The 16,030-nt window shown below is 47.3% G+C and overlaps 1 protein-coding gene across 2 annotated transcripts in view; it reads right to left on the bottom strand.

The window, feature by feature from the left end:
- Positions 1-16,030, bottom strand: part of NECAB2 (N-terminal EF-hand calcium binding protein 2) — a 1,606,005-nt gene that overhangs the window by 212,059 nt on the left and 1,377,916 nt on the right. The gene's annotated exons all lie outside the window — the stretch shown is intronic.

Below are 16,030 nucleotides of genomic sequence, written 5' to 3'. Positions count from 1 at the left end.
ATAATGACATTATTGTTGAAGCCGCATTGGTAGTCTAGGACTTCAAAGCAAACCTACAATGGCGATTCTGCTCCACACAGGGATTCGTTGCTAATTACTGCTCTGTAATATGATTACTCAACTCTTCCGCGGAAAAGGCTGGTACATTATAGGAAACCAGCCCAGAATCTGTGGGCATCCTCTTTCTATTGCTGTGGAATATCGAGTTAGGTTCTTTGAAGGGAACCCGCTTGGTGTACGCTTACTTTCCATCTAGATTTACGCTGTATAAATTCCAAACATATAGCACGCCATTCATACAGAGGAGATACTTTAAAGAGGGGGTGTCGGCTGAGCGTATGGTTTCTCCATCTGTGGTAACAGTTAATCCTCCAGAGTGGGGCAAGACTTGGAAGGTAAACTACCCTGAACCATCATGAGCCCCATCCTTAAATCACACAAACTTCACCGTCAGCAATGTCAAAGGAAGTGACATCATAGGAAGCAATACCACAGGAAATCTCACAACGGTAAGTAGCAGTAGCTCAGCAGTGGAATAGCGCACTGTAACTTGCAAGATGTAGCTTCTAGCTCATTGCTAGCTCCACCGCCACTTACCAGGAAGGTGGAAAATGAAGATTCTGATTACAAGTCTTCCCGCGTCTCAACAGCACATTGGAGAGGTGTGGGGCTTTTACCCTGTTCATGCTAACACTGGAGATACTCCCAAAGTGACTACATGCCCCATAATAGAGTAGCTTCTATGAATGGTATAGGGTCCCCCACTTTCCAGGCCCAGCTCTATGCTTAAATCTAGTCTTCGCTGGTTGAGGTCTGTGGGTGACTTAGGATCGGTATCAGGAAGGATGTGGTGGAGCTGACTCACGCAGGAAGGCAAGTGGAGGCTATCCACCATCGGGGAAGGCAATGCTCTCTGCACCGAGGGCAAATAAATAACAAGAATTGGCAATGCCAATAGATTTGGCATTTATTGCTGTTCTTTGCATTTTGCATTTATAGGCAACAGGGTGTAAGGAGGAGAAGGCAACGTTTTCAAAGGAGGATGTGATATAGGGTGCGGGTGTGCAAGAGAATGAGAAGGAGAATAGAGCAAGGAAGAAAATAATTGAGAGAGGTTACCATCGATGAGGAGTAAGAGGAAATATGAGCAAGAAAGGTTGAGAGTGAGAGGGTAAAAAATAAAGCAAGTGTGTGACAGGGGGGGAGAGGGTATAGAGGGTTGTGGGTAGAGTGGGTGAATGGGGTAGAGAGTGGATGTAGGGTGGATGTTTGGGGTAGAGAGAGTGGGGGTAGGATGAGTGAGCTAGAGCAAGTGGGGGGTAGGGTGGGTGAAGGTGCGGGGTGGGTGATTGTGAAAAGAGAGTGGGGGTTGGAGGGGTAGGGGCAGAGTGGCAGTAAGGTGGGTGAGGGTAAATAGTGGGGGTATAGTGGGCGGGGCTAGAGAGTGGAGGTAGGATGGGTGTGGGGCTAGAGAGAGTGAGGGAGGATGGATGAGGGTAGAGCTAGGGAGTGCGGGTGGGTGGTGTTACAGTGAGTGGTGGCAGGGTGGGTGGATGAGGTAGAGAGAATGGAGGTAGGTTGGATGTTTGGGGGTAGAGAGAGTGTGGGTAGGATGGGTGGGGTAGAGAGAGTGGGGCTAGGGTATGGTATGGTAATGTTTATTTATATAGCGCCTATACACAAGCAATTGTTTCAAAGCGCTCAAGGACGGAAAGGAACACAGGGAAAAACAACAGTCACTCAGAGCCCTTGAATTTCTGAGCTGATAACGGTCTGCACAGGCAGATGAAGCGAAAATTATACATTTAACAGTTTAGATACAGCAAAAAGGCCTGCCTGCGATTCTGCAGTTTTTTCAAGAGCACATTAAGGGCTGAAGACAAGGGAGAACAGACAGCCGATCTTCTGGCAGGGCTGTATACAGATCGTGCAAGTGCAGGAGGGAAAGGGAGGGGTAGGGAACCAAGTGTGCCCAGTCAGTAGAGACTAGTGAAGTGTGGAGAGAGAAGCTCTCAAGGTTTTATTACAAGTGCAGTGGGGTGTAGGGCCTTGCAGCAAGTGCAGAAGAACTGGCAGGGGTGCCTGGGACCTGTGAAGCTCTGAGGTACACCAGGCGGCCAGTCCATAAGCTGTGTGGAAGGAGGGCGAGAAGGAAGAGCAGAAAGCTAGGTTAGTAGGATAGGATGAGAGAGAAGGAAGAGGAGAAGAGGAAGGTCTTGAGGAGTTTCCAGAAGTTGAGAATATCAGGCTCAAGACGGAGGGTGGCAGGGAGGCTTTTCCATAGGGAGGCACCTGCTGAGGAAAGGGATCTCCTCCAAATCTCTGGTTGGAGAACCGGCTTACTTGCAGAAGATTGAAGGTAGAAGAGCGGAGGGCTTGAGTGGGACAGTATTTAGGAAGGCAACGTTGAAGGTAAGTGGGGCCCAGGTCCCAGAAAGCCTTGTGGACAATGCAGAGGGTCTTGAATTTAATCCTTGCAGCCACAGGGAAAGGGATTTCAGCGCCGGAGAGATGCAGTCTCTGGGCTTGAGGCCAAGGATAAATCTTGCGGTTCTGTTCTGGATGAGTTGCAGAGGGCACAGGGCGGAAGCAGGGAGGTTCAGGAAGAGGCGGTTGCAGTAGTCCAGCCTGGAGAGAAGTAGGGCTCTGGAGACAGTGAGGCGCTGAGGGAAAGTGCGAAAAGGTAGAGTGCCTCTAAGGAGGTGTAATTGATAGACTTTTATGAAATGTCAGAAATGTGAGAGGAGAAGGAGAGAGTGGAGTCGAAGATGACCCCACGGGTTTTGGCCTCACAGGTGGGGGTAGGTGCAGGGCCAAGGGAGGCCGGCCAGAGGGAGAGGGGGAAAGCGGGAGCAGGTGTCCCAATGCGAACAATCTCAGTTTTACTGGCATTGAGACAAAGGTCGTTTGCAGCACACCATGGCTGAATAGCGGACAGTCAGGTATGAGTGAGGAGGCGGAGGCGGCTGAGGGTAGCCTGAAGGATATATGTGTGTCATCCGCATAACACTGGAAATGAGAGGTGAGTGCAGGTAGAGAGAGTGGGGTTGCAGGTGGGTAGGTGCAAATACTGTAGATATAGAGATATGGGAACCACTTGTATGTACGGGAGGCAGCCACGTTTGATCTAGGGGGTCAAAGGTCACTTTAAAATATCATTTGGTGTCAAGCTAACCAGGCCAGGCTGCTTTTAGGTTACAAAGAGGATCTTATCAGCTCCCAGAAACCTAGATCCCTCATAAGCCACTTTCAACACCAACCTCTGCTGCCATTCAACAGAGAAGCCTGCGGTCGAATTGTGTGTTATAACTGCTGTAGCTTCCTCATGGATAAATGACTTTTTTTGCCCCTCTCTCAGATCAAAATTGTGATTCTCCCAACCCACTCACCTGGGCCGCACAGCCTGCTGTAGTGTTCGGGTTTCAGCAATCGCTGCCCTCCGACCCATCGAAGTTCTAGCAGCATCTCCAGGGCTCGTAGGCGCTTCAGCAGCGAGTAGGTGGCCACCTTGGGCGCCACGTCTGCTGGAGAAGGGGCGATGGGGGACCCCGGAGGAGAGGAGCGAAGGCTAGATGGGGTACTGTCCTGGAAGAGGCATCAAGCCACTGTTCTGATTGTGTCCTCAGGACCCCCCTTATGTGTCTTCCATCTGCCCCAGTTATCTGCCCTAACATTCACAGGGGACATTCCATTGTGGCCCTTGCAACCCCCGCTGTGCTTGCATTCACGTCCTCAGTGGTGCATGCTTTCCAGGCCTTGGCACTGTCCCCAGTGCTCCTCTCTTTCTGGCCCCCGAGGATGTCAGGTGCACCCCCCAGCTCGATGCTGGCCCCCCAGCTGCTGCACTCGGCTTCTCCAAAGGCGCCGGGCCAGAGTGGAGCGTCTGGACTTGAACATGTGACGAGGCTCCAGAGATTGCTGCTCCTCGCCTGGCACCTGGGTGCAATCTCCCTAGTCCCCCTTGGGGCCGTGCAACCAGGGCTGCATGGGACTCCGTGAACCACCCCTCCGGGGGCAGGCCACCATCAGCCAACTTCCCCAAATATATTGCACATTGAACGGCAACAAAATAATCCCCACCATTCTTGAGCATGGGCACATCATCGTCACGCACAGCATGGCAAGAGTGAGTGCACACACGATATAACAAAAATAACTTCCTTTGCTATCGTCCATGGGAATCAATAACACCACAGAGAGTGAACAAGCGCGGAAAGCGGATGCCACAGCACACACCGGAAATAGGAGGAATACGGCTGTTTAAGTGTACAGAGAAAAGCATCTGGTGGGGGATAAGGCCAGGGTCACACCAGACTTGGCAGAAGCAACTGGAATTGCTCTACCAGTTGAAAACAAGATGGCTGCCTCAAAGAGGTCCTAGACGGGCAGGAATGGGTGGGATTAGCCATATGGATTAGTATGGCTAGCTGGCGGCGAATGGGAGGGATTCAATACCACCAAATACACTGTGTATCCCTCTCTAATGTCATTGCCATTGCAAAGCATTACAGACCCGCATTTGTAGCCCCTATTTGAAGCTCTTATGTTAAAGCTCTTATTTTAATGACAATAGTTTAGGCTTAAAGGTGACGCTTTTAGCACCACCTATATAGCCAAAACGAAAATGGTTATTTTCCCCATTGCGCTGCAATGAACATTTATCACTTAGCTTCGAGTTGTAGAGTACGTAAGTTAAGTGCAACCTGCGCAGGTGTGGCATCCATTGCACATGCGTGGTGCACAGTTCAGCAAGTTCAACTGCAGCTATTTAGCCTTTTTGTAAATCACTAACATTTGGTAAGGACATGTTCGTTACTTTTAAGACACTTGCATAAGCTAGTTTCTCTTTGTGATTTTGGACCCACAAATGTGAGAATGTCAGGACCAGGACACACCCTTGTTTAGTTCCTCTACCACAAAGACCCAATTTGTATCTCCCTTTGGGCCATGCTGTAACCAAAGGGGCAGTCTTTTAATGGAGTTGCTGAGCTGCTTTAGGTGGGTAACTAGCTATTCAAGGCCTCCCAAAGAACCCTGGTATCTCTATAAGCAGAAACTAGCTCAAGGGCAATATATAAGGCAAAGCGGTCCTTTCGTCTGAAGAATATATTTATAAATATCAAAAAGGAAACAACTGCTCAGTTTATTTGCTTCAGTTCCTGTGCCCACTTAAAATGCCTCTGGCACAGTGAGGGTTTCACTCTAGCGAGCACCTAATAAGGAAAAGAGGAGCAAACTTTATGGGGAGCCTTTATGGCTTTTAAATACAATAGTAGCACTATGAATGTTACCATGTACTTGGGACGCAGCCCATTTAAACCACCAGGGATGACATTTAGGGGTCACCATGGGTCACAACTGCGACCCATGAGGTCTTCCTTGTTACCCCTGTGGTCTCCTTTGCTACCTGTTAAAAAGAAAAGAAATATCGTTTTTTTATTTTTTTTTATTTTAAATATAAGCACCTGGGCTGGCTGTGGCCAGTGCCATGTTGCTCTTTGTTTCCGGAGTGGTTGGCTTTTATTTTCAGGCTTCTTAAAAAAAAACAAAAAAAACAGGGGGTTGCACAAGTGTAACACTTTGGGAAGTGACCCTAAATAAGAAAGAATAGGAATAACAAATAATTTGTCTTTCTGGAATTCCATACAATAATTGCTAGACTCATTAAAGGTTTATTTCAGGCACACTTCAGGAGTGAGTCACTGATTTAGTCTGTTCTTAAGCTCCTCAACTCACTCTTTCATCCTTCTGAAGTCGGTAAATGAGTACCAACACAGGTTGGGTGATATTTTAAGTATATTTGGTCTATATAAAGCGCTTGAGCGTAAGTGCTTTGTAATAACACATCATTATCATTTGGCCTTGGACATGTGCTTGCATTCACAGTAATTTGGTAATATGGGCCTATAAACACTGATATTAACGATACATATGGTGATCCATTCTTGTATGAAATGTATATCACATTATAGTGATATAGTAACCATATTTTTCGGTGTGTATTTAGGACCAATGCTATGTGATTCCCCTTCCTGTTTTGTCAAGGGGGGAAATGTCATGTGCCATCGCTTCCTGTGATGTCACTTTGGGGTTGGGTCAAATGACATCACTTCCTGTGATGTCAGAGGTCAAGGGTTGTGTGATGTCACTTCCGCTACGCCTGACATTTTGGTGAAATGACGTCCCTGTAGACAACCATAACTGTTAGATTAAATCTGAGTAACACAACATATAATGATATCGAAAAACAGGACCCCACGGCCAGATTCAGTTAATAAAAATAAAAAAGCACACAAACAAAATATTTGATCATGGGTGAATGATTCTTTTGTTATGCTCATTATTTCGCCTGCAAGCTTTTAAGACCACATAGCCCAATTCCTCGTGCAGGTATAGCACAACCGGGTGGAGAACCGCTGTAGGGAAAAGCAGAAAGATTACTTAATCTGAAAGGTGAGCATGCGCTAGGTTAACACAAAATAGCAGGAAGCAATCTTCTAGGTGATAAAGCTCGAGGTGACGGAGTACACTCGGTAGCATGTCCCGCCACTCAGGGCAATAGCGTCCCAGCTTAAAGTCTGGGGCACTAAGGGCCATTTTCTGCGAGGGTAACGGCAGAGGGCTCCCTCTACCCCTTCCCCCTTAAAATAACCAAACCACAGTTAGGATGGCTGCCATGGAAATGGGGGCTGGGCACCAGGAGGAACTCCTTTTCTGTTTTCATGGCAACGTGAGATGCACGTGGAAATGTAGAGGCGGTGGGTACAGGGCAGATGAGAGGGCGATGATTTATTTAGGGGCAAACGTATGCGGGAAAGGGAAGGGAACAAGCTGGCAGGATGTAGGAGGAGGGCTCGAATAACCATCAGGTTGCTTGGAACGTGTGCTTACATCAGTAGATAAATCCTGCGACAGGAGCAACATGATTGGCTGCTTGCCCCTTCCAGAGTGCGTATTTTATATTACTTCTGAGTGCATACGTTTGGCAAACATGGGGCTGGAGAGCATGGCACTTTATCTTTGAAACATGGATTCTAATTGTATTTCACAATATGTGAGAGGGAAATGCAGGTGTGGTACAGACAGAAAGAGGTTAGATTTAGGGCTCAAGTCGAGGGTACACGCGGGTGGACAGCGTCCACTCACTTATTTCAGAGGGCGGACGTCGTTCCCCCCTCCTATATTAGAGGCAGTGTGTAAAGCAGTAAGCTTTGACTGTCTTTTTCACATTTATTATTTTAAGTGTGCCTTGGGGTTGTGAACCAAAGTCGCCAGGTTCATAGGTCGTGCACTTCACCACTGCTCCATATAGCTGGTAAAAAATAGCGAACAACTTAAGGTGAAATTTCACATTTCGTGAGTGCACTCACCAGGGAAAACATTGATTCATGGGGTTTAAGAACGTGCACATTTTTTTTTTTTACATTTTCAAACACTATTAGAAGAAAATATGCTCCAGTGTTTTTTTCGTGTTGATTTTATGAACGGCAAATGCCCATTTGTCCTGTGCAATTTGTATGGTTAATTGAATTCAATTTGAATATTTCTCCTTGATATGCTAATTTCTGGTGATGTCACACCCCATTGCGTATGTTAATGAGTCCCCCCACTTTTATTTTAGGAATTGACCTCTGGTTAGATTTCAGTTATTTTGTGTTCCTTCACGGTAGTTACTTACAGAAGAGGGCTCTTATGAACACCTTCTCTTCCGTGCGCCCCAAGTGGTTCACCAGCGGGCTAACTGGTTCAGTCTTCATCATGGAACACGGGAGAGATGTCCAAATCTGTTATGTATTTGAACTTTATGAACGTTGGGGTACAGTTAGAATGATATTGGGTCTTGCTGGGTAGTGGGATATAAACCCTCTATTGTATGTAATAATACATTTATATTCTTAGAGGTCAATGGGCATATGGTTAAAGGTCGGGGCCTTGTTTGTTTTACTTTGGGACAAAAGTAGATATCACAATCTGCACAATGTCTTGCTCTCTGGGATGAGTTTCTACAAGCTCTGCTTAGACGATGTTAAAATACACCCTACGCATGCTGGCATTGCGAGAATACAATTTGTTTTATTGCATGATAAAAATCGTCCACTCCTCAGTAATGCTTATAAATTGTACAATTGGGAGTGGGGCACAACGGAGAGGCAATGTAATGACTATTCATTGTACAATCTCCAAGTCCTGTCCTGTCCAATAAGAGAGCTTACAACCAAGCCTGTGTCTCTGCAGCCTCTAACAACACTGCCAAACTCTTCAAAATCTGCAAGGAGCTGGCCAAACCTGCTGCAGTCTCCACCTCTCCTGTTCCCTCCCAGGTCCTTTGCACAGCACTGGCTTTTCACTCACCACTAAAACTCAGGACATCCTGTCCTCACTCTCCTCTTCCTCTCCCTCTAGCTCTCTCGGCCCCTCTCCGGCTGTCTCTCCTCCTCCTTTCTGCTTTGTGCCTGTGTTCTCTCCTGACAATGTTTCTAGACAAGTCCGATCTATGAAAGTCTCATCCAAGCAGGTGCTCCCCTGCTCCTCCAGAACCATCAAGGACCACATCGAAACCCTCGCTCCAACCTTGGCTGATTTCTGCAATCGCTCTTTTGCCACTGGAACATTCCCCTTCCCCCTAAAACACTCCCTTGTGCACCCCCTCCTTAAGAAGCCCTCTGCTGATCCTTCCTCTCCAGCAAACTATCGCCTGATCTCTATCACTCCTTTCTTAGGCAAACTCCTGGAAAAGCTGGCCATCTCCGAGCTTGCTCTCTATACTGAATCTGTTGGTTGTCTCCATGACCACCAGTCTGGCTTCAGAACAGCCAGAAGCATGGAAAATGCTCTCCTGTACACCTTTGAAGACTTGCTCTCTAATCTCAACTCTAGCCTTCCTCCTGTCCTCATCCTCCTTGATCTATCCTCTGCTTTTGACACAGTCAACCACGCCATCCTGACAACCTGGGAATCACGGGTCAGGCCCTAGCCTGGCTAACCTCCTTCCTCTCTGATCGACCCTCCCAGGTCCAATTGGGGTCCTTTCTCTCCACCGCCTCTCTCTCCACTTGTGGTGTTCCCCGGGGTTCTAACCTCTCACCCTGGCCCTTCAGCCTTTACTTGGCACCTCTGGCCCACCTCATCTCTACCTTCTCTCCTAACTTTAAGTGTTATGCGGATGACACTCAGCTCTCCTTCAGGCTCCCCTCAGCCCCCTCTCCTCTCCTGCTCAGTCCTGACTGTCTATCCGGAATGGTGTGCCTCCAACGATCTCTGCCTTAATGCCAGTAAGACTGAGATCCTTCTCATTGGGACCCCTACACCCGCTTTCACTCTTTCACTCTGGCTGCCCTCCTTGGGTCCTCTACCTGCACCTTCCTGCGAAGCAGAAAAACTTGGTGTCATCTTCGACTCCACCCTCTCCTTCTCTCCTCACATCACTGACATCTCTAAGAAGTCCCACTACCAGCTTCACCTCCTCAGAGGTAGTCTTCCTTTTCTCACTTTCCCCCAGAAGCTCACTGTCTCCAGAGCCCTGGTTCTCTCTAGGCTGGACTACTGCAACAGCCTGTTTCTAAATATTCCTGCCTCTACTCTTCGCCCTTTGCAACTAATCCAGAACAGGACTGCAAGACTTGTCCTTGACCTCAAACCCAGGGATCGTATCTCTCCAGCTCTGAAATCTCTCCAATGGCTCCCAGTGGCTACAAGGATCAAGTTCAAGGCCCTCTGCATTGTCCACAAGGCTTTCTGGTCCTGGGGACCACACTACATTAATTCTCTCCTCCTAAGTATCTTCCTTCTCGAGCCCTCTGCTCATCCACCTCCAACTCTCTGAGGGTCAGATGTTTCTCCATGCAGGGATTGGGGGGTAGATCTCTGTCCTTGGCTGAGGCCTCCCTCTGGAACAGCCTCGCTGCCGCTCTAAAACTTGAGCAGGCCCACCTAAGGTTCCAGAAGACACTCAAGACCTTCCTTTTCGCTTCTGCTTTCTCTTTCTCTCTCCCTTGCTGATGTGCTTGCCTGCTGCGCTAACTGGTTATCTGGTCACCCTCTAAAACTTACGGGTACCAGGTTCTTTCACGACCAGTAGCCTTGTGGACTGCCGCCGGACCTCCCACATACTTTGGGACTGTATCTGAAACCCTACATCCCCTGCCTCCATGCACTTACTTGATCCAGACACCCCGGCAGCACTTGAGCTTGCCTATTGCACTCTCCCCCCTCACTCCCCCTGGCACTTCTCCCCATTTCCCTTCGCACTTGCATGATATGAATTACACAAGACCTAGTAAGATTGTATGTTTTGTCCTCCCTTTGTCTCCCCTTCCTTGTCTTGTTGTGTCTAGAAACACTTGTGTACAGGTGCGTTATAAATGACTTATCATATCATATAATATCATACAAAGAATATTCCCAGATTGCCAGAAAAAAGAGAGATTTTACCATTTTATCTCCATAAGTTTCCTCGTTCGATGCAAAGAATGTGCTACAAGCCTTTTAGACTAATCCAAGTGTCAACTAGAGAAGTGCTTGGACCCAGGTTAAAGATGCCCGAAGAGATTGGAATCTGTAGATTATGTAAGGTATCTAAGCAGGTTGAAACTATCAAATATCTACTTACAGAACATGGATGTCATTTAAGGATCTCCGGGGTTGCTCTTGTTGGTTTGCGACCCCTGGCCAATCCCTGTTACCCCATGCACATCCACCAATCAGAAGCCTGCAAATGGGGAGGGAGCGTGGCTAATTTGAATGCACACCAAGGCACGCATGTTGCTGGGCTCCATTTTGTTTCAGCCAGCGCATGAGTGTAACAGCCAGGTGTGACTCATTGCAACTTTGCCGGTCTGGTCCCTGGTCACAACGTTCTTCAGAGTTACTGTCCTGACTCTGAACAGGTGAGGACTGAGGGGACAATGATTGTATTGACTGTTGAGACAAGGCATGGGGCACTCACGACCTGGCAGGCCCAGGTCGTGGAAGAGGTAAGCGCCCACGGCCCAGCCTTGGCCTTGCCAGGGTGAGCCGTGCGGCGCTGTGTGTATGTTCTTGTGTAGCTAACTGCATTTTAACTGCCTTTTCACTCCACTGGAGCAAAGCTGGAACCTTTTTGATGTAAGTAACCTCTAAAGAAAGTGTGTGATGGCTTGAATCGCTGAAGCGCAATCTCTTAAAAGTTCTCTCTACATGGTTGGTTTAGTGTGCAAAATGGTGCATGTCGCATTTCTTGAAAAGTTGCCCGGTGCTAGGATCTTAACATGATTTCAGGGTTCAAGCGCTGGTGCATTTAAAAAACAAGATTACTATCATACGATGACTGTGTTGAGACACGGCGGGTCAGTCACGGCCAGGCAGGCCCGGGTCGTGGAAGAGGTAAGCACACAGGGCTCAGCCCAGGCCTTGCCGGGGCAAACATGCTCTGAGCAAACGTATGTGCTTGGGTAGCTCTTATGAATCACATTCAAGGGGGGCATGAGTGCCAGCAGCCCTACTACAGGCCTCTCTGGGGTCTTCCGTGGGCCCAGGAGGGTCTGAGTGAAGCTCACGCGCGGTTCTGCTGTGTGCTGTGGTGCTTGAAAGCCTCTGTTCCAGCTGTAATAAGTCTCCCCTTGTGCTGCATGTGATGGCACGGGTCCGAGAGCTGAGACATCGGCCAGGCCCGCGAGAGAGGTGGAACCTTAAAAGTCACGATAGATGCAGAGAGGGCAGATACCCAGGGGTTACAGTTAATGGCTTTTCCAAAAGTGCGCGGTGCCTTCTTTACCAAATCAAAGTGACACGTTTCCAACATACACACTTTCTTGTATGGGTGGAAAAGTTCTGTTGGTGTCTGACAAAGTCACATTCAAAGTCCCTTTAGGTAGGGTGACCAGATTTCCAAAACAAAAAGCCGGGACGATCAACAACATAAAAGAGTGACTACCCCATCGCAGCCCACCAATTATCGCCCATCCCCCAACACGCCCCCGTAACCCCCACCTAATCATATTTCCAGCACCTTTCCTTTCTATAAAGTGTATATGATCTCATATGTACAGTTTTGTCTGTGAATCATGGCATGTTAATTCAAAACAAGCATTTGCTCTCATTGATATTGCATGGCTTGCTGTAACCATTTCCAAGCTAGTCTCTGTGGCACAGTCAGTAAGTGTTGTGACTCCTACCTGAAAGGTAGGGGGTTCGAGCAAATCCTTCAAATTCTAAAAGTGTTGTGAAAAATAATTACAATTTTAATTACCATAGCCACCCAACCATGCAAACCCCGGACGGGACAGAGGGTGATTTCCCCAGACTGTCCTGGGAAAACCGGGAGGTCTGGTCACCCTACTTTAGGTCTGTCTTTTGTTCTGTTCGGCTTTAAGTGGGACTCATTGTAATGATGCTTTGCTTGCTCAAGGCCTTTCCAAGAGGTCTCATTGGCAAATAACAGGAAGCACGTTAAACATACACAACTCTGAAGCCGGAACACATGAATCTAGCTTTCGGCCTCAGCACAAACTGCAGTTTGTCTCAAATCATTGCTCCGTGCCCCTAGCCCCATTCCTATATGTGCGGAGGGTGAGGGGGTCATGGTTATTGTCCTTCCACCCTCTTTCCCCACATTTGTACCTTCTGAGCCCCAATGGCATTTAAAGTCTGTGGGACAACACCCGGACCGGGGTTCCTGCACAGACTACACATGCGAACAGGACTGCAGTATTCTGACACTGGTGGAATGTTCATTCGGGCCGGCTTGGATCGCTACCGCGCAATCTCTGAAAAGTTATTCTCTACATAGTGTGCAAACGGTGCATGTCGCACTTCTTGAAAGGTTGCCCGCTGCTCAGTTCTTAACGGGATTTCCGGGCTAAAAAACATGATTACTATCACTGCTGCTTACAGTCTTAAAGCTGCCCCAAGCAACAGTTGGTACACATGTGTTCGAAACAGGATGTTGAACAGCAGCCATGCTAAATAAAATGAACGCCATAATTCTTTTTCTGAGGAAGTATATTCAAATTCTTCACAGAAAACACAGAGCTGAAGAATGGCGCCTCCATTTTCTGAAGTGAACTTTAAAGTTCATTTGCAAAAAAAAAAAAAACACATAATTGAAATTCATGATACCAAGCTGGTGACCTCGGCAGAGATTTATCAATGTCAGCCATATTGCTTCCCTGCTACGCCTTTATTTGGAGCTGTTTAGGAGGAGATTGCCTTAAGGGTCTATTTCTTTTACAAGGCCTCTCCTTCCGCGCGCTCAGTAATCGGGCCTTTCGAACAGATGTTTGTGGCTGAAATCATGCAGGGCCCTGTCTTGTACCCTGCCTCCCTGCACCTTGTGCTTCTCCCGGCCTTTGTTCCCATGTCATGCTATCAGAGTGGCAGTGTGTTTCCCTGCGGGAAGTTGTCAGAGCCATAAAGGACCAGGAGCAGGAGGGACGGGCATGAAAAACTGGTAAAATGCATCTCGGAACCCACCCACCAGTCTGATGTGTACAAGGAAATGGGAGCCCACAGTGTTTTGTGAGCTGTGCACTTTAGAGAGAACCACGGTAAGGTGTAGAAACTCTGCAGAGAAGCTGTGGTAATCATCCACGTTTTGTTATTTCGCTGCTGCACGGTTAATTTGTGTCTGGCAACATGCAAACCGTGTTTTAAAACCTTTTCTAAGCAATGATAACTTCACCTAGTTTGCTGGCCTGAACGTGAAAGTGCTACTCTGGCGGCGCTGATCTGTTGCTTTTGTTAGCTGAACTCTTGAGTGCGATTGGTCACTCACTCTCGAGTGTGATTGGTCGGTGACCTCTTTCTGAGGCTGCAGGGCAGTCTATTTTTTTTCATTTGTGTGTTGCATTCCTCAGAGGTCTTTTTTTCAAGAATCTGGTCTTAATGCTGGGGATAGAAATGCTTTAACCAAAAGCGAGCTTTACTTGAGTTCTAGCTTCGGCTCAAAGGATGGCTCTAAGTCTGAACACTGTGTGGTGGCCAATAATTCTCCAGCCTGTCTGGCAGAGTCCTCTTGTGTGGTTTCCTACCACCAACTTGTTTTCGGAATTTGTCAATTTAATGTATTGGCAGCTGTCCCTCCCGCTTTTCACCACTCCCTCCCGCCTTCAGGGTCCTGTGTGCGTGATTTAGGTCTAAGCAGCATTTGTTTAATTGCAAAGGTACGGCGATCTTCCTATTATCCATGCCATTTACGCAAAGAAGCATCACAGTCAACCCCCACGATGCTTTCTACCCGCACTGTACCTTGGATACCAGCTGTGGAACTGGTGCTGAAACCAAATGTTTGCTTCTGGCTCTTAATTTTATTCAGGGCATTTTGGGGCTACAACATTAAAGTAATGCACATTTCTTACATTGAACATGCCTTGTGCTGTTGACAGCTGCACTAGTCTACATATTTTGCATGCTCAAACCTTAGGCAGCAGAGCTATCTCACACAGATCTCAAAGTGTCAGTCCTTAGGCAGCAGATCGATTCCACATGCCACATTGATCTCATAGTTTAAGACCGTAGCCAGGAGAGCTATCCAACAGGTTACACATATCTCACAGGATCAAGTTTGTTTATCAGAGCTAGCCTTCCTTTGACACAGATGTGATATGATTGGTTATTTATTACATGCTTAATACCCAGAGATTTCCAAGCGTGGACCCGGGCAACAAACCTGTGGTTCTCAGTGTCGTCTTGCTTCCAAGGCGAGCACGTTGCCCCTGAGCTATCCTCCAGAGACCAGATCTCAGAGGATGCAGCATTTTTTATTCTATTTAATTGTTTAAAGTCCAGGCCTAACTTGAGAGCAGCAGAGCTCTGTACAGTGTTGGGTAGCCAGAGTGTGGGCTGTCATCTTTAAAGAGTAGTGCAGTACCATGAGTGGCATTAGACAGTGCACTAGCCTATTGGTTCGGCACATTTTGCAGGCTGAAACCTTAAAGAGCAGAGCTATGCCACACAGATCTCAAAGGCTTGATCCTTCAGCAGGATGCAGATCCATTCCAAAGGGCACACTGCCTTCATAGTTTAGACAGTAGCCTGCCGAGATCTTGTACAGCTTTCACATCTCCCACGTGCCCAGGCTTCAGCCAGCAGAGCTATATACATGTCAACCCTCCTGATTAATACATTTCAGATTTGTCTCCTCTTACTTGATATGCAGCAGAAGTGCCCTTCCTAAGAAGAGTGAAGAACAGAACACGTGAGGAGGCCACTCGGGAATCCATAATTTGCTTGAATAATAGCGTCTGATTTAGCAGTACTAAAAGTAAAAGAAAACTTCTACACCTACAGGAACAGCCAAGTATGATATGATATGATATGGCATTTATAACACACTTATGCACAAGTGTTTCAAAACAGAGGCCAATAATTCATCTATTTGCTCAAAAACCAAGAATAGCTGACACTACTACAGTCTCAGATTCAAGCAAGCGAAAGAGTTTGCCTTCTGATGATCCTTCAAGGGGCAGTTCAGGCACTGCTGTACGTGTTGCCCAACCATCGGCCTGCACATCAACTCTTGCTGGCAGAAGAGCTGCTTCTTCAGGTGCAGACATTGAATCAACATCTACATGTGCTGACACTGGTCCGAGATCCTCACATGCTGGCACTTTGCCTGAAGCGCATCCTTCCTTGGCTGACATAGCTGCTCCTTTATTTGTAGTGGACACCAAAGTCTTTTGTTCATGTGCAGACATTGGTGTGATTGTTTCACGTGATGCTGACCTAATGTTCCATTTGATGACATTGGCTTCAGTAAATGGGAAAGACAGGTTGTGTTTTAAAGATTCCGAGAAGCATAAATCTTTGGTTGTAGCTTGGACAGACTTTAGGCATGTATAACAGACTACATACCCTCAACAGTGCATTGTTTCCATGCTAGAAAAAGGTTGGAGGCCATGATATTGAAGAGAATCATCAACATGTGCAGCAGTTACTAAAGGTTGTATGTTGTGGGTTATTAAGGGCTTGCATTCCGAGCCACAGACGAATCACAACATTCCCACAATAAGGGAAACTTCATTGAAATATTGTATATGATGTCTGATAATAATAA

This window comes from Ambystoma mexicanum, chromosome 1p (genome assembly GCF_040938575.1).
Source record: "Ambystoma mexicanum isolate Mex_15411 chromosome 1p, UKY_AmexF1_1, whole genome shotgun sequence".
NCBI lineage: Eukaryota > Metazoa > Chordata > Amphibia > Caudata > Ambystomatidae > Ambystoma > Ambystoma mexicanum.
The sequence above is the reverse complement of the archived record's forward strand: the minus strand, read 5'-3'. Positions and strand labels throughout refer to the sequence as shown.